Source organism: Tachyglossus aculeatus, chromosome 8 (genome assembly GCF_015852505.1).
Source record: "Tachyglossus aculeatus isolate mTacAcu1 chromosome 8, mTacAcu1.pri, whole genome shotgun sequence".
NCBI classification, from domain to species: Eukaryota; Metazoa; Chordata; class Mammalia; order Monotremata; family Tachyglossidae; genus Tachyglossus; species Tachyglossus aculeatus.
The window spans coordinates 21,590,173-21,609,831 of NC_052073.1; the positions used below are offsets into that span (position 1 = coordinate 21,590,173).

The 19,659-nt window shown below is 43.2% G+C and overlaps 1 protein-coding gene and 1 non-coding gene across 4 annotated transcripts in view; one reads left to right on the top strand and one right to left on the bottom strand.

Annotated features, from left to right (window-relative positions):
• MYT1 (myelin transcription factor 1) overlaps positions 1 to 19,659 on the bottom strand; it is a 130,220-nt gene that overhangs the window by 90,762 nt on the left and 19,799 nt on the right. The gene's annotated exons all lie outside the window — the stretch shown is intronic.
• LOC119931972 lies at positions 2,901 to 3,038 on the top strand. Its single transcript, XR_005452264.1, has one exon. It is a non-coding gene; the product is annotated as a small nucleolar RNA SNORA7 (small nucleolar RNA).

The following is a 19,659-nucleotide window of genomic DNA, read 5'->3' on the forward strand; positions in this document are numbered from 1 at the left end:
GCACTGCAGATTAAAATCTTTGGTTGTATGTAGGGTTTCTATGTTGCAAACTGGTACATGACTTCTGTTTCCTTCAGACGTGTTAGACCACAGTGTTATGTTCCATTGTTAAAGTGATTCTTAATCACCTGTATGTCTTCTTGTGTGTGTACCTCAGAGCACAGACATTTGCATAGGGTAGTTTTTAAGCCATTCATTCATTCACTCAATCGTATTTATTGAGCGCTTACTGTGTGCAGAGCACTGTACTAAGCACTTGGGAAGAACAAGTTGGCAACATATAGAGATGGTTCCTACCCAACAATGGGCTCACAGTCTAGAAGGGGGAGACAGACAACAAAACAAAACATGAAGACAGGTGTCAAAAACGTCAGAACAAATAGAATTAAAGCTATAGATCAATGCCTAAAGAATTTGGATAAAGTTTGCAACTGCTGGGCTGGAAAAATTTCCCACTGGATCGGAATGAATACTGGCTCCAGTTTCCAGATTTCTCTTGGCATCCTCAAGAGTGGCAGCATAGAATAGGTCGAAGATGACTTGACCTGACCTACCAGAGCCCTGTTCCACTCTGACAGCAACAGGGAAAGGGCTAGATGGGGTCCTTCAACTCAACCATTCCATATTGGAGTAACCTAAAAACTTGGATAATTTCTCAAATCAGTCATATCTATTTGGAAATTTCCAGAGACCTGATCTGCAGATGGTGTGAAAACACACACACACACACACACACACACACACACACACACACACACACACACACACAGCACTCCCCATGCCCTTCTCCTCAAATAAGTATTTGAGGAACTGATAGGAGGACATTTGTGTGTAAATGACTTGTTTAAGCTAAACCCTGAGGGATTCTGTCATTCTGGCATGATTCCCATTAAAGATAAGACATTGGTGAGACCATGCATTCAAAAATTGATTTTCTAGCTCTTGGAGGTTCAGTGTGAGGAAGCTGGAAATCCTGGATCTCATTCCCAAATCTGGATCTCACGACATCTGGACCCAGGGCCTTCATCTCCACCTGTGATTTTATAGGGGCAGGAAATGTCCAGTGATCACCCTTGGCAATCTCTTTCATTCTGATATTTTCCATTTCTGTCAGCAGGGTTTCCCAGCCATCAGGGGAGCAGTCCTCACTTTCTTATTTTTTCAGTTTCATCCAGAGAGTAAAAGATGTTGAAAGTGTCAAGTAGAAGTGATACATCTTTTTTTCCCAAAGGGACTTGCTCCTAGCTCTTTCACCTACCTTCTTCTCCTTCTTTCCAGTGTTTTGACATGGGAGGTCAGTATAACCCAGTAATTACAGGTTATTCACCTGTATTACAGATTCCCTGAAGGTAACATCCATGCCAGATTATATCACACATGATCTGACATGAAACTCTGTTCCCTTCCTTATTGCTACCGTTTCTATTCACCCCAAGGACTATTAAAACTTTGTCTTCGCTGCATCATTTCTGCTCGAAGGATCCCCTCCCCCACACTCCAAAAGAAAGGCAAATATCATTCATAATACAACAGAAACAAGGCATGAAGGGACAAAGGAAACCTCCTCTTCCACTGGTCAGCTCTCCCTTCTTCCCTGCCTCATAGGGAAATCCAGCCCAATAAAGCAGTAGCAGCAGCCCTCATCCCCCTTAAGAATACTGGGTGGTCAGCCAGAACCCAAAATGAAGTTACACAGGCTGAGACTAAAGAATCAAGAAGACCCGGGTTCTAATCTTGGCTTTGCCACTGGATTGCTGCGTGGCCTTGGGCAAACCACTCACTTCTCTGTGCCCTCGGTTTCCTTATATGCAAAATGGGGATTCAGTACTTACGTAGGCTGTGTGCCCCATGTGTGACAGGGATTACATCCAACCAGATTATCTTGTATCTAACTTGGGACTTAATTCAGTGCTAGGCGCATAGAAAGTGCTTCCCAAATACTAGTATTATTATAATTATTAAGAAGAAGATGTACAGGTGACGCAGCAGCTCTTTGGATTCAGGTTTGTTATTCACAAATCCAGAGAGGTTATACTGTTTTCAAAATCATATCTCTTCTGGTAAACCCTTGCTGATCAGTATCTACTCTTTCCATCCCATTTTCCCCCTCCACTTCCACTTCAACCTTTTTTAAAAATCATATTTGTTAAGTGCTTACTATGTGCCAGGCACTGTGCTAAGGGGTAGATACACGCCAATCAGGTAGGAAACAGTGCATGTTCCCAGTGAGGTTCATATTATTAATCCCCATTTTACAGTTGAGGTAACAAGCACAGAGAAGTTAATTGACTTGCCCAAGGACACACAGCAGACCAGTGGCAGAGCCAGGATTAGAACCCAGGTCTTTCTAACTTCCAGGCCTGTGATCTCTCCACCAGGCCATCACCGTTTGTCTTCCACATCTCTTAAATCCTTAAGCCCTAAGCACTTGGATATTCATCCAGTCCCCCATATCTTCCTCCTAGTAGAACCTGAACATGTCTTTAAACTCTTTTGCTTTCCCTACCTGGCATAGGATAAGGTAGGAATTGTGTCTATTTAGTATAGTGTACTGTTCAGAGTAATAATAATAACAGGAGTAATAATTATGGTATTTGTTAAGCAATTACTATGCACCAAGCACTGTTCTAAGTGCTGGGGTAGATACCAGGTATGATGATGATGATGGCATTTATTAAGTGCTTACTATGTGCAAAGCACTGTTCTAAACACTGGAGAGATTACAAGGTGATCAGGTTGTCCCACGGGGGGCTCACAATCTTAATCCCCATTTTACAGATGAGGGAACTGAGGCACAGAGAAGTTAAGTGACTTGCCCAAAGTCACATAGCTGACAATTGGTGGTCACGATTCGAACCCATGACCTCTGACTCCAAAGCCTGTGCTCTTTCCACTGAGCCATCCTCTCAGAGTCGCACCTGGAGAGTTTCCTGCACTCTACCAGTCCCGACTCTGGGAGGGAGAGTCAAGCAGAGGCATATCCATTCCATTCCTAGCTTGAGCAGTGGCTAGCGAGTGGAAGGTAATATGCTACAGGTCAAAACTCCCCTGTGCTGGGCAGCAGCGGCATGGGAGAAAGTCGAGGAAGGCGACTCAAGTTTGCCGTGTGCAAGGAGGCAATGGTAAACCACTTCTGTATTTTTACCAAGAAAATTCTATGCATCCACTACCAGAATGATTGCAGATGGAGGTGGGGATTTAGGGACAGACGTATCCACTGTGTCACTGTGGGTCAGTGACAACTCGACAGCTTGACAGGACAAGATACCAGATAATCAGGTTGAATCCTGTCCCTGGCCCACATGGGGCTCACAGTCTTAATCCCCCTTTTACAGATGTGGTAACTGAGGCACAGAGAAGTTAAGTGAGTTGCCCAAAGTTGCACAGCAGACAAGTGGCAGGGCTGGGATTAGAACCCACATCCTCTGACTCCCAAGCCTGTGCTCTTGTCACTAGGCCATGATGCTATTAATTGATCAATCTGTTATTGTTATATAGTACTCTCCCAAGCGTTTAGTACAGTGCTCTGCACACAATAAGTGCTCAATAAATATGATTGATAGATACATTCATTCATTCATTGGGGAAGCAGCGTGGCTTAGTGGAAAGAGCACCAGCTTTGGAGTCAGAGGTCAGGGGTTCAAATTCCGGCTCCGCCAACTGTCAGCAGCAGCGTGGCTCAGTGGAAAAGAGCACGGGCTTTGGAATCAGAGGTCATGGGTTCAAATCCCAGCTCTGCCAATTGTCAGCTGTGTGACTTTGGGCAAGTCACTTCACTTCTCTGTGCCTCAGTTACCTCATCTGTAAAATGGGGATGAAGACTTTGAGCCCCATGTGGGACAACCTGATCACCTTGTAATCTCCCCAGTGCTTAGAACAGTGCTTTGCACATAGTAAGCACTTAATAAATGCCATTATTATTATTATTATTATTCATTCAGTCATATTTATTGAGCACTTGTATGCAGAGCACTGTACTAAGCACTTGGGAGAGCACAATACAACAAAAACAGACATATTCCTGCCCAGAATGAGCTTACAGTCTAAAGGGTGGAGAGATAGATGTTAATATAAATAAATTACAGATACCTATATAAGTGCTGTGGGGCTGGGATGGGAGAAGAACAAAGAGAGCAAGTCAAGGTGACGCAGAAGGGAGTGGTAGAAGAGGAAAGGGGAAGGGGATGCTTACTCAGGGAAGGCCTCCTGGAGGAGTTATGCCTTCAATACGGCTTTGAAGTGAGGGAGATTAATTGATTTTCAGATTTGAGGAGGGAGGGCACTCCAGGCCAGAAGCAGGATGTGGGCAAAGTGTCGATGGTGGCTAGATAGGAGAGATCAAGGTGCAGTAAGAAGGTTAGCAGTAGATGAGCGAGTGTGCGAGCTGTGTTGTAGTAGGAGAGTAGCGAGATGTGGTGGGACGGGGTAAGGTGATGGCATGTTTTAAAGTCAATAGTGAAGAGTTTTTGCTTAATGTGTCGGTGCATGGGCAAACACTGGAGTTACCCATCAATAAGAGGTGGGAGAGTAAACTGCTCACCTCACTATTACTTCAAGCTCCCCTGAGTAAGGAGAGCCCAGAGTCAATGTAAGTGCTTTGTGATGTAGATAATTGCTCCATGAGCAATCATCTGAAAATTAGTTTGCTTGTGCTCCAGATCACTTCCAGATGATGAAAGTTAGATTCATTAGATTCATCCCCAATCTACGAGGCGGATTCATCTTTCCAATACCTGCTCTAGCTCCCTTTCCTATGGAGAAATTTTCATTGGAGACACAAGCAAAATGTTGGTCAACCACTCAGACACTGATAAATACGATTGATTGATTGAGGTGGGTCCCGAAATTCAAGCTTCACTTTGTGGAGCTTCTGGTTTTTCGTATTAGTGGATCATTCTCACCTTCCTTTGAAGGTAGATGTCTTCTGAGACAAAAGCTGGGACATAGCGGGTGCTTAAATTCCACAGATATTATTATTATTATTGTTATAATTACTAGTGGGAATTCAGGTTTAAGTACATACTACAGCCATTGGCTTTGGGGGCAGTTCAAGAAGAAGTCATAGCGGTGAAACTTTGCAGGAAAAATCAAATCATTCTGGGATTCATTCTGACCATTTGTCATTCTCTCCTGCCTTATTGTCCTCATTCTCCAAAGTAGCACCTCCCAGCCCAATAATGAAGATATAAAATCATGAACCAAAGAAACCATCAACTGAAATACAGAAAGAGGCTATTCTCTTTGCATGCAAGGAGACTGGAGCAGAAGACGTGAGTGGATGATTTATAAAAACTGGAATAATATAAACATTGGCAAGTGAATAGCTGCCAGAATCCATGTCAGAATGTGTCAACAATGGTAGCCCGCCACAGCTGAGACTTTAGGGTTCCAGGGATGGGGGTAGTACTTGGCCACCAATTCTTTCTGATAATTAACAGAGCTTTGTGTCTTTATGTTATGTTTGTATGTGGAGCAGCTACCAGCCAGGGATACAATACAGAGTAGCAGTTAACTGTGCTATTATTTTTCTTTCTCGGAAAATATGCATTATGTATTTGTGGGCCAATTCCACTGTCCTTACTCATGCAAACCACCCATTGACTTCAATAATTTCTCACATATAATGGGCTTCTGACAATTGTTTCTTTATCTCTTTGTGTCTTTTTTCCTTCGCCTCTCTACGCTGCACATCTCGAAAAGGCAGGTCCTCTGATCGCAGCATAAACTTGCATCTTGCCTTTTAAAGAAAGAAAAAAAATCTGTCCTACTTTTCATCACAATCTCTCTCTCCCACTTCTCATTGCTACTCAGGTCTAAATAAATCCCCCAGCATGGTGGAGGAGAAAAGGATTAGAATTTTTAAAAAGAGGAAACTGAGAATAAAGTGTGGGAATAGCTCATGTTTAAAAAAAACTTAAGAGCTGTTATTTTTCCCACTGAGTGTCTCCTCTGACCAAGAAGAGATAATGGTCTGGAGATGCAGGCCCTGGAATCATCACACCACACTGCCCAAGTTGCTTTGCTACTTTAAAAGAATTTTAAAAATGAAATGAGTGATTAAACTTAAAGCTATTTTAGGTTTTGGGTTATTTTCAATTGATAAGGAAGCTGATGGAAGAAAAGTGTTCTTCCTCCTACTGTGAGCTCTGTGTGGGACAGGAACCTATCTGACCTGATTATCTCATATCTACCCTGGAGCTCAGTACAATGCTTAGTACACAATAAGTGATTAACAAATACCACAATTATTATTAGTAGCTTACACAGTTCCATTCTCTCCCATCCCTGATAGAGAAGCAGCAAGATCTAGTGGAAAGAGCACAGGTCTGGGAATCAGAGTACCTGGGTTCTAATCCCAAGTCTGCCACATCAGGCAAGTCACTTAAAGTTCTTTGCGCCTCAGTTTCCTCATCTGTAAAACATGGATCAATTACATGTCCTCCTTAGACCCCCTGAGCCCCATGAGGTGGAGGGATTGTGTCCGAAATGATTGTCTTGCATCTGCCCCCATGCTCAGCGCATTATAAGCGCTTAACAAATACCATTATCATCATTTTCCTAATGGGACAAGGAGATCCTCCATCACATAGGGGGACTGGGATGCAGTCTTTTCAAAGTGCACGTGTGGTCTTCATCCTCATTGTTCAGTTTCAGGAAGAACTGGAATTTGAAGCCAAGATGACTGATTGCCAGAACAGTGCTCTTTTCACTGGACCAACAACAAGCCTCTGCAATATGTTACAACTCTTTGAAGGTCCAAGCTGTTGAATGGAGCAGTGCCTCAATCAAATCAATGATATTTATTAAGCGCTACCTGTTTGCAGGGCACAGTAATAATAATAATGATGGCATTTGTTAAGCACTTACTATATTCCACGCACTGTTCTAAGCGCTTGGAGGAGGTAATCAGGTTGTCCCACATGGGGCTCACAGTCTTAATCCCCATTTTTGCAGATGAGGTAACTGAGGCACAGAGAAATTAAGTGACTTGCTCAAAGTCACACAGCTGATGTGGCGGAGCCGGAATTAGAACCCATGACCTCTGATTCCCAAGCCCATGCTCTTTCCATGTAGCCACACTGCTTCTCTGCTAAGCACTTGGAAGAGTACAGTACAAGAGTTGGCAGCTCACAGGCTGGATGAAAAGATAAACATTAAATTCCAGGTAGGGGAAATGGAAGAGTATAAGGATATGTACATAAGCGCTCCCACTTCCAGAATGGATGAGGGTGAGTGCAGTAGAGCAGACATTAGAGCAGGTATTGGCTGCACTATATCAGGTTTTTTGGATACATTGCCTTTCTGTGGAAGGATGATTGAGTTTTCAAAGTGCCTCCAAATAAATGCTAGATAGGTTGTTTAAATGAGATAGGGATGAAATTGGTAGCTATGGAGTGCTGAGACAAGTTGGCACATCTCAGCAGATCATCAGAGTTTTTCCAGGTCAGATCTTCACACCACCAAATGGGCAGATAGTGATTATCTGATTAACTATGGCTATCTAGATCATTTCGGACAAAATACCTTTGAATATTTGCTTTGACTATTTGTCTCCTCAATGTAAATAATTTTTATGGCTCCCTTGTTAAAGTGTAAACACCTTGAAGTGAGAGTTAAGTGTCTTTTACACCTACTTTACTCCCTTAATCAATCAATCAGTGGTATTTACTGAGTGCTTATTGTTTACAGAGCATTGTGCTAAATGATTGGTGAGTTACCTCATCTGTAAAATGGGGATTAAATCTGTGAGTCTCAAGTGGGAAATGGACTGCGGCCAACCTGATTATATTTTGTCTACCCCAGCGCTTAGTACAGTGCCCGGCACCTAGTAAATGCTTAGCAAATACCATTAAAAGAAAAAAAAGTTAGCAGAACCTGGATTGGAACTCAGATATCTTGACTCCCTGTTCTGTGCTTTTTCCCCTTATCTTTGGGTGGCAAAACTTGAAACTTGTGTGTTTTATTCTTTCAGTATTTAGAATATATTTTGTTCTGAGGCTGTAGTCAATGATCATTTACAAACGTAAAGAAGCACTTCAGGGGAGCTAATGGTGAATTCCCATTGAATAAGTGGGCTAATCTCTTTATCTGTTAAGAATTTGCAATGGAGATCACTTTCTTGATCTCTTGCAGGGTTTTTTTTTTCCCCTGATAATCTATTTTTCCTTCATGTGTTGCATCACGTAACAGCAGCAACTTGGCCTAATGTTAAAACACACAGGCCTGGGAGTAAGAGGACCTGGTTTTTAATCCAGCTCTACTACTTGGCTACTGAGTAACCATGGGCAACTCACTTAACTTCTCTGTGTCCCAGTTTCCCCATCTGTAAAATGGGAATTAAATACCTGTTCTTCTTCCTACTTAGACTTTGAGCTCCAGCTGAGATGGTGTCTGTTCTTATTATCTTACATCTTCCCCAGAGCTAAGTACAGGGTTTGACACATAGTAAGTGCTTAACAAATATTACTATCATTACTTTCCCCCACTCAGGGGACTTTTTAACATTTCCTCGCTTTTTCCTCCTCCCCCTCACCATCATTACATTTCCTCTCTTTTCTCCCCCAAGTATCAGGACATTACGGTGTGATGCGAGGAGAGTCCAAAAGGAAAACCAGGAAAAATAAGGAAAATAAGTAATCCCCAACAAAATGAACCTATCAGTCCTGGACATGAATGCGGGATCCATGAATGGGCCATTGCTCACCAGGAGATACACAACCTGTAATTTGGGGAAGAAAAGGGGAGAAGGGTAAGAGAGGGAAGGTCTGAAGTCCAAGCTCCCAAGACAGGTGGGCTCTGAGGTAATAATCACAATAATTATGGTAGTTATTAAGTGCTTACTATGTGCCAAGCACTGTTCTAAGTGTGGGAGTGGATGCATGGTAATCAGGTTGTCACATGTGAGGCTCACAGTCTTAATCCCCATTGTACAGGTGAGGTAACTGAGACACAGAGAAGTGAAGCAACTTGCCCAAGGTCACACAGCACATCCTCTGACTCCCAGGACCCTGCTCTATTCACTAGGCCATGCTGCTTCTCATGATAGGGACATGGCCTGTACCTCAAAAATATTCCTCCAGAGAAGTTGGCTTGGCCTAGAGGCTTGTTTGAATTGGGCCAGATTTAGATTTAAAAAGGATTTTCCACTGAAAAAGCCCTCTTAAAAAAAATCATTTTCCCCATGCCAGGACATTTTCAACCCTTGTGCTCTAGTCCTGCTGAAATAAAAAAGGGAAACCCTGTGTTCTCCGGATCCACAAAAGGGAGAGCAGGTGCCCTGGGTTACTTTGAGACTGAGCAGTGGGGGTGAGGAATGACACCAGGCCCCTCCAGTCCCGGGTCACCAGAGACAATTATCAAACCCCTCAATAATGTATCACATCACTTTTCAAGGTGTATCTGTGCGCCGAGGGTGACCCAACAGCACGTGCCTGGTTTGCAAATGCTTCTGATGGGTCTAATACCGACCCCCTTACTGCCTAACAGAAGAAAAATTTCCTTCTCCCCAGATGAGGCTAAAGGTTGGTCAACCGATGGTATTTATTGAACACTTGCCGTGTGGAGAGCTCTGTACTAAGTGCTGGGAAGAGTAGTACAATATAAAAGAGTAGCTACAGATGATCCCTGTCCACAAGTATTTACGGACTAAACAATGGAAATACTATGATTCTCCAAGACTGGTGAATGCCTAACCTAGATACAGGAATATAGCAGTGCTTACCACAAAGTAAAGCACTTAACACATCCCATTGTTGGGTAGGGACCGTCTCTATGTAATAATAATAATAATAATAATGGCATTTATTAAGTACTTACTATGTGCAAAGCACTGTTCTAAGTGCTGGGGAGGTTACAAGGTGATCAGGTTGTCCCACGTGGGATTTACAGTCTTAATCCCCATTTTACAGATGAGTTAACTGAGGCACAGAGAAGTTAAGTGACTTGTCCAAAGTCACACAGCTGACAATTGGCAGAGCTGAGATTTGAACCCATGACCTTTGACACCAAAGCCCGAGCTCTTTCCACTGAGCCACGTTGCTTTTCTATAGGTTGCCAACTTGTACTTCCCAAGCACTTAGTACAGTGCTCTGCACACAGTAAGCACTCAATAAATATGATTGAATGAATCATCAATCGTATTGAGCGCTTACTGTGTGCAGAGCACTGTACTAAGCGCTTGGGAAGTACAAGTTGGCAACATATAGAGACAGTCCCTACCCAACAGAGGGCACACAGTCTAAATGAATGAATGGTCATTATTATTTTTGTTGTTATTATTGTTTCCATAACATCGTGGCTCAGTTGCATATGTCCATTTAAATCTCCTATCTGAATCTCCCTGTAATATGGTATTCTTTTATAATTCTAATCTTGCTGGAAATCTGATTTCCTTGCCCACCCTCTCCCAAGAAGATAAAACCCTTCAGACTCTGAGGCTGTGGGGCCAGGTATGGCTGGCAGTGTACTAATTCAGGTAGCCTGTTAAGGCCCGGAACATCTCCCCACTTGCTGGTTTCAAGAGATGTAGGGGGTAAGAGGGATACTGGGAATGGAGCTCCATCTGGGGCTCTTCCAATGTATACCTGCTCGCCTCAGTGTTGCTCATTTCCCCATTGGGTTGTGCAGACTACATTGTCTAACAGGCTTTGAGGCAACTACATATAGGTAGGTGCCAAGAGGAAGCATGGCCTCGTAGAAATAGCACAGGACTGGGAGTTTGGAGACCTACATTTTAATTCCAGCTCTGTCGTTTGAGAAGCAGTGAGGCTTAGTGGAAAGAGCACGGGCTTGGGAGTCAGAGGTCGTGGGTTCTAATCCTGCCTCTGCCACTTAGCTGTGTGACTTTGGGCAAGTCACTTAACGTCTCTGTGCCTCAGCTCCCTCATCTGTAAAATGGGGATTAAGACTGTGAGCCCCATGTGGGACAACCTGATTACTTTGTATCTATCCCAGCACTTAGAACAGTGCTTGGCACATAGTAAGAGCTTAACAAATACCATCACTATAAGTATTATTATTACTGTGTGGACTTGGACAAGTCACTTAACTTCATGGTGCCTTACTTTTCTCACCTGTAAAATGGGGATGAAATGCCTATTCTCCCTCCCTCTTAAACTGTGAGTCTCCCAGGGCAAAAGAGACTGTGTCCCTCATGATTTTCTTGTAACTACCACAATGTTTAGCACAATGATTGGCACAGAGTATGTGGTCAGTAACGACAAGCATTATAAGTGGTAATTCCACCAAGTAATAATAATAGTAATAATTAGGGTATATTTAAGCACTTACTACTTGCCAACTACTGTACTAAGTGCTGCATACTCTCCTCCCACTTCAAAGCCTTAATGAGGGCACATCTCCTTCAAGAAGCCTTCCCAGACTAAGCCCCACTTTTCTTCATCTCCCACTTCCTTCTACACTGCCCTGACTTGCTTCCTTTTTTCTTCTCCCCTCCCAGACCCACAGCACGTATGTACATATCTGTCATTTTTTTTTGTATTGATGTCTGTCTCCCCCGCCCCCAAACTGTAAGCTCATTGTGGGCAGGGAATCTGACTATTTATTGTTGTATTGTGCTCTCCCAAGCACTTAGTACAGTGATCTGTACAAAGTAAGCACTCAATACAATTGAATGAATGAATGAATACAAGTTCTTGCATGAGTTTCACATTCTAAGTAGGAGGGACCACAGGTATTGAATCCCCACTTTGCAGATGAGGGTAATGAGGCACAGAGAAGATGTGACTTGATGCAGGTCACCCAGCAGGTAAGTGATGGAACTGGAATTAGAACCCAGGTCCACGCTCTTTTCATGTGGTTCACTGTGGGCTCCCTTCTGGGCTTGCAGGACTGTAGCATGGAAGTTACTCTTTGGAAAGAGGCAAGAGGCATTCTGCTCCATCTTCTGCAGACTCTAAATGTTACTTTGAGCTCAACAGATGTGAAATGTAATTCCCCAAAGGAGGCTGTTTTTAAGTTGTTACATCCTGTAAATGCAGGCTAGTGCTTTATTCCGTTCATAATTCGTAGTGATACCTTTAGTCAGTGTTAATTAGAGACCCGAGGCCGGGGTTGGGGGGGGGGGGGGGTTGTACCCGCTAGACAAAGCTGCAGGGACCTACATTGCCCCCTCTGTGAACTGACAAAGATTTGGCCTCAGCTGTCAACACTCTAGCTACCTAGAGAACACCGATCATCAGAATTTGTTGTTCGAAGCAGTGAAAGCCAGGGCAGGGTTTTGGCTTAGTTTGTACAAATCCTGGGGAATGCCTCTTTAACCTCTGATTTAGGGCTTGTGTTTTAGATCCTCACTTCAGAACTGAACCCCTGGGCTCCATCACTGAGCCTGCCACAAGGAACTGGGCTCAGAGAGGTGACTAATTGCTCACCGCTGCTGTTTTAATCCCTACTTGCGGGGAACACAAATCAGCCCTGGTTGATACACCACACAACTGTGTATCCATTTAGGCTTCAAGCTTGTGCGAGTGGAGGGTCTATGCATCACAGTGTTTTCCCGTGGAGACTGGATTCAAACGCTGAAGGTTTTAAAATAGACAGAGATTTGGGATGTGGGTGCCCTCAATCAGGCCTTGCCAGCCTTAAACAACACCATCATGGTAAGGTAAAGAGACCCCGCTCCATCTTCATACACATTCCAGAGCTAATGGAAAATAAAAGCAGAAGAGAAAAGCTCCCTTAGCCAGAAGTGAGAGAGGCTGATAGCTAGAGCCTAGGGCTGGAAAGCAGAAAAACTGCCAAGTCTTTGGCTGACACAATGATTGATCTTGGATGAACCATGGAATTATTTGGGTCTCAATTTTTCCATCTTTAAAATGAGGGTGATAATTCTGAACTCCACCTTACCTGAAGAGGGATTCTCAGTAATAGTATGACAGACAACTCAACTTCCATATTCCCCTCAGAGTTCTTTTGGCTTAGTGTCAAGAGCACGGGCTTGGGAGTCAGCGGTCGTAGGTTCTAATCCCGGTTCTGCCACTTGTCAGCTGGGTGACTTTGGGCAAGGCACTTAACTTCTCTGTGCCTCAGTTACCTCATCTGTAAAATGGAGATTAAGACTGTGTGCCCTACGTGGGACAACCTGATAACCTTGGATCTATCCCAGCGCTTAGAACAGTGCTCTGCACACAGTCAGTGCTCAATAAATATGACAATGAATGAATGAACAGTGCTTGGCACATAGTAAATGCTTAACAAGTACTATTATTATTATTATTATCCCACACATCCACTTCTAGACTATGAGCCCATTGTTGGGTAGGGACCATTTCTATATGTTGCCAACTTGTACTTCCCAAGCACTAAGTACAGTGCTCTGCACGCAGTAAGCACTCAATAAATACAACTGACTGAATGAATGAATCCTTATAGTGTGGAACAGGGCCTGTGTCTGAATTGCCTATTTTGGTTCTACCCCAGTGCTCATTACAGTGCTTGGCATGTTGTAAGCACTTACCAAATACAAACCATTCTAAGCAACAGTCGAAAACATACAACTTGTTTTTATAAATATTCTTGACCTACCCCCATCCAGTAAGCAATGGTTCCTGTTGGGAGAGTAGTAAAGATGATTGATTTCACTTGCCTATGTATCTCCTGGAGGAGCGGGAAGCCCAGTTGATATAGATGATCTAAATTCATCTGTGGGATATATTTTGAAGAGTAAACCGCCCTCTCTAATGTTGCCAATGATCACCTTCTAGCCAAATTCAACAGCATCTATTCCCTCCTCAGCTCCTTGATCTCTCAGCTGCCACTGCCACTATGGACCATCCCCTTCTCCTGAAATTGTTATCCAACCTTGGCTTCACTGACAATGTTCTCTCCTGGTTGTCCTCCTACCTCTCTGACCAGTCCCCCTCAATCTCTTTCACGGCACTAACTCCTCTGTCTCCCACCCTCTAACCTGAGTCCTTTGTTGGGTAGGGATTGTCTCTATTTGTAGCTGAATTGTACTTTCCAAGTGCTTAGTACAGTGTTCTACACACAGTAAGTGCTCAATAAATACGACAATGAATGAATAAATGAATGAACCATGGGAGTCCCTCAGGGCTCAGTTCTGGGTCCCCTTCTATTCTACATCTCCAACCACTCCCGTAGAGAACTCATTTGCTCCCACAGCTTCAAGCAAAACCTGTTGGTTCCACCTTCACAATGTTGCTAAGATTTACCCTTTCCTCTCCATCCATACTGCTACTGTCCTGATCACTGTACCATGATCTCATCTATCTTGCCTCCAACCTCTCACCCACATCCTCCCTCTAGCCTGGGACACCCTTCTTCTTCATATAATACTAATAATAATAATAGCATTTATTAAGCGCTTACTATGTAAAAAGCACTGTTCTAAGTGTCGGGGAGTTTACAAGTGATCAGGTTGCCCCACATGGGGCTCACAGTCTTCACCCCCATTTTCTAGATGAGGTAACTGAGGCACAGAGAAGTTAAGTGACTTGCCCAAAGTCACACAGCTGACACTTAGCGGAGCTGGGATTTGAACCCATGACCTCACAGACTATTACTCTCTCCACCTTCAAAGTCTTACTGAAGGCACATCTCCTCCAAGAGGCCTTTCCTAAGTCCTCTTTTCTTTTTATTCCACTTCATTCTGCATAGACCAGACTTGCTCCCTTTATTCAGTGCTCCTTCCAGCTCCACAGCACTAATGTATATAACCATAATTTATTTATACTAATATCTTACAGTCTCCTCCTCTAGACTGTAAGCTCATTGCGGGCAGGGAATGTGTCCGTTGTATTATGCTGTACTCTCCCAAGTGCTTAGTACAAAACTCTGCCCACAGTAAGTACTCAATAGATATGATTGATTGATTAATATCCCACTAATGACCACTCTCTCCACCTTCAAAGCCTTATTAAAATCACATCTCCTTCAAAGGCCTTCCCTGAATAAACGCTATTTTCCCCTCCCTCTCTCCCTTCCATGGATCTGAGCCCTTTAATCACTTGATATAGGGAAGCGACATGGCCTAGTGGATACAACAGAAGCCTGGGAGTCAGAGGATGTGGGTTCTAATTCTGGGTCAGCCACTTGTCTACCGTGTGAACTTGGGCAAGTCACTTGACTTCTCTGTTAAATGGGGATTAAGACTGTGAGCCCCATGTGAGACAGGAGAAGTGTCCAACCTGACTAGTCTGTATCTACCGCAGAGCTTAGTACAGTGCCTGGTGCGTAGTAAGTGCTTAACCAATCCCATCATCATTGTCATCATCTTTGATATTTTTTTGCCTGTCTGTTTGCCTGACTAGTTAATTGTCTATCTTGATTTTTTTGCAACACTCTCAGTTTCATGGCACTTACGTACATATCCATTATTATTTTAATGTCTGTCTCCCCATGTAGACTACAAACTCCTTATGAACAAGAAATACGTCTACCAACTCTGTTGTATTTTACTATCCCAAGTTCTTAGTACAGTGCTCTGCACATAGTAAGTGCTTAACCCATAGCTTAGTACAGTGCTCTGCACACAGTAAGCACTCAATAAATACGATTGAATGAATGAATGAACCCATATCATTGATTGATTTCAGGGAGGCTTGCTGTACTAGGCTTCCCAGTACCGGGAAAGCCCTGAATGGAGGAGCCAAAGAAGGACTACAGCTCACCCACAAAGGAAGGCACTAGGGAGATGGAAAGCGCTCCTCACAGCACCACAGAAATAATAATCATGGTTGGGGATTCTAGACCACCCTCTTTGGGTGGCATGCTGAACTGAAAGCAGAGTTGAAGTATGAAGATTAAAGGCTTTACAGTGTAACAGTGGGAAAGCAGGAGGGAAGAAAGAAAAGAGGCAAGCAAACACAAGACACAAATACATAAGTGAAGTGAATAAGTCTCAACCACAGAGGCCATTCCATAAATCTACAGGTAAGTACATAAATGCTGAAGAGGCAATAGTATAATCGGGCCAGCACTTGGGATTTAGTTTTCCCAATATGCAGTTAATTTAGGTTTATTGGTTGCTTATTGCACACTGCAAAAATAACAATTGCTCTCTAAAACATATTTATTGAGGTGCCACAATGAGATAAGAGATGCTCAGCCATTACCAGTATCAGTAAGTGTGGAAAATATTTAAATACCCATTGACATATTTAAACCCACCCAAGCTGGCTGCTGAATTTAGGACAGGGGCATTTATAAGCCTTTGCTTTGTGTTCATTCAAGTGGGATTTGTTTTTCTGTTCTTTCCTAGGAGCCTTCATTCCAGAGAGGTGGAGGAGAGCAGGAAGGAGTTAGACTCAGGAAGGACAATGTGATTGTCTGGTCAATTTTGGAAGGGCTGAACTGCCAGCATAGATGATTCAACCAAAGATGAATCTGCTTTTGTCTGAATCCTGTGGGCTGGCTGACTAGATGTCCAGTATTTTCCAAATAATCACCTTGATTTCTGCTTCATATTGACCCAAGTTAAACAAAGTGAAGGTGAGCGTTGGCAGTTATCTGGTTAATTTTATCAATGAAGACAATCCCGTTTGGGGAAGAAATTATCCACTTTGACAGTACCTATTGATCAATATCATGGAATAATTGCCAACTCTCCATTTCATTTTGTGCTCTGTAGACAGTCTTTGGCTATGCAGACTTGACTAAGGAGGCAGATTCTTGGGGAATGCATCCCCTATATTAAATCAATTCCATTTTCATGGGTGGCTCAGACAACGGAGCCTAAACCACCAGTGGGAGAAGGAAGAGAAGCTTGAATCTGAATTTTAATGGGGATTTTGCATCATGACAATTTCCTCTGTTCCCTCGGAGTTACTCCCATGAAGATCAAAGTGAAGTCATGATACTATTTCAATCTGTGACAAATTCAAAACAGAAAAGCTGACCCATTCTGTTACTACACGTCCTTCTGGGGATTAGGTAAAATCTATAATCTGCCCTATGGAAAATCTTGTTATAATCCTAGCCATTAAAGGGACAGAACTCTGACTTCTGTTATTTAGAGAAGGACCGTGCTCAGAAATAACACAGAAAGGGAAGTCAACCTGAATTTGCCTCAGGCATGTCCCATAAACCTCTGCCTGGTTCAAAAGTCAGGGGATCTGATATGATCTGTCTTGGCCCTTCTTAATTCCCATTTCACAGAAAAGGTAACTGAGGCACAGAGAAGTTAAATGACTGGCCCAAGGTCACACAACAGACAAGTTACAGAGCCAGGATTAGAACCCAGGCCCTCCTGGCTCCCAGGCCATGCTGCCTCTTGGAAGAGATGTAATTTTAGGAGGGCTTTAAAGATGGGAAGAGTGGGGTTCTGTTGGGTATGAAGGTGGATGGAGTTCCAGGGTAGCAGGAGGATGTGGGTAGGGCAACGATGATGAAATGGATGCTATTGAGATACAAACAGTAGGTTAGCCTTTAGAGGAGTGAAACATATGGGCTGGGTTGTAGTAGATCACTGCATTACGGTAGGAGGGGGAGAGCCGAATGAGTCCCTTAAAGCCAACGATAAGGAATTTCTGCTTGATGTGGAGGTGGATTGGAGGTTTTTGAGGAGTGGGGAGACATGCACTGAATTTTTCTTTTTGAAAAACGATTCAGCCAGAGGAGTGATGTATGGACTGGAGTGGAAAGACAGAGGAGGCATAGAGGTCAGCGAGGCGGCTGATGCCCCCAAAAGAATAAGGTAAAATATATTTCAGTCTGGCCTGGGACATTCTTTAACAGTGTGGAATAGGACAGGACAGTGGAGAAGCTTATTTCTGTGTTGGAAAGAGCAGGGAAAGGGAATCTGCTACAGTCAGATTGAGGTTATTCTAGCACCACCTGAAGTGACCTCCTTCTCCTCTCACGGATCCAGCTCTTTCCTAATTAACAAGGCTCCTGTAACGTAGGACACTTTTCTAGACACCTTTTTCCTCAGGTGTGATCCAAATAACATATCGGAGGTTATAAAAATCACCATTTCTTCTGATGCCCGTGTCAGTCGCACATTCCTCACGAGTTTGACAAATGCTGCAAGTATATGAACACACTTCTATTTACCCAGATCAGTCTGGATACTGCATTGACTTTTCTTTGTGAAACATATCTCTGCTTCTAAAAATTCTACCTAGCCCAATGTTCTAAGAGGAAGTAGGGCTTTCCTCTTCAGCTGGAGAACCACCAAATCACCCCCCACTGAGAAAAGGAAGAGAAGTTGCTTTTTCTTTCTAACTTGATTGTTTACAGCTGAAGCTCAGAGGAAGAAGAACAACAATTTTCTGAGAAGAGAATTTGAACTTGGGTGAAAAGGGGAGACAGAGAGAGGCAGGGAGCACAAATGAGGAAATGTGAACAAGCACAAGGAAAAAAAGAAGGGAGAGTTGTCATTTGTACAGCTTTGTGCACATTTCTCTCATAATTTTGTTTTTAATTCAGCTTCACTGGTATTTTCTCTATTCAATAAAAGCCATATGCAAGCCATGTCTCTTAATCTCTCAGACAGCAGCTCACTGCTGAGAAAATAATATAGATGTAACTTCCAGCATCATACACTTTCTTTTCCATTTATATGCAAATGCTGACCTTTCACCCAGCCTGTCTCAAAGAAGTATTTCCTTAAAAATGCAAATAGCATGTTGCAGGCGGTTCCTCTGGCTGAGTCTTTTTTCATATTATTATTATTATTTCTTTTAACCTTACCATTGCTGTAAAAACAACCGCTAAACTGCACCGCGGTAATAATTACTTTCTGTTCCGAATCACAAGGCTCTTTGGAGTCAGCATGTCAAGAATGTGGCAGGAGAATGCATGCACTGGGGAAAGATGGATTTCACCGAAGATGTTGGATGCCAGTGTCTGAGACCCTTGGGGCTGGACGTATCACTCTGATGTTGGAAAAAATTACCAAGCTCTCCTGGAGAACCTCACAATGCAGGCGTGTTTATAACATGTGTGACAGGGCATCATATATTAAAATGTCAAATGTCCGGCAGACTTCATAAATGAGTGTTGCTCAAAACTCTGCCAAAATATTCACACTGTGTTCCACTCACTCCCATTTACCTTGGACATTAATGTCAAATGCACTTATCCAGTCCTTAGGCAACCAACTCATCAACAAAGCTGTCCAGAATGGTTGAGATCTCTGCTCTTTATAGCATTCTCCTCCTTGCCCTGACTATATGGCTGTACCTCTTACACTATTTCTGGACCCATCCTGACTCTCAGTACTAAATGGAATGTCTACTAACTCTATTGTGCTCATCCAAGTGGTTAGTACAGTGCTCTGCACACAGATCCCCTCAGCACTTTCAAACTCCCTTCCAGCCCCATAGCACTTATGTCAATAACCTTATACTCTGTTGCTTCAGCTACCCTGTAATATATTTTAATGTCTGACTGCCCCACTAGATTGTATGTTCCTTGAGGGCAGAGATCTATCAACTCTATTGTATTGTGCTCTCCCAAGTTCTTAGTACAGTGCTCTGCATGCAGTAAGTGCTCAATAAGTACCACTGGTTGATTGATTGATATCAATCAGGCCCAATGCAAATAGGAATTCTGCCAGAATTCAGGGAATCAGGTGTGATGGTAGGGCTGCTCTCACACTGCTAAAGGAATTAGGAGGAGATGTAGAGGCACTCCCCTGGAGGAACAGAGCAGAAAATCAAGTGGAGGGGGAGAGAGGAA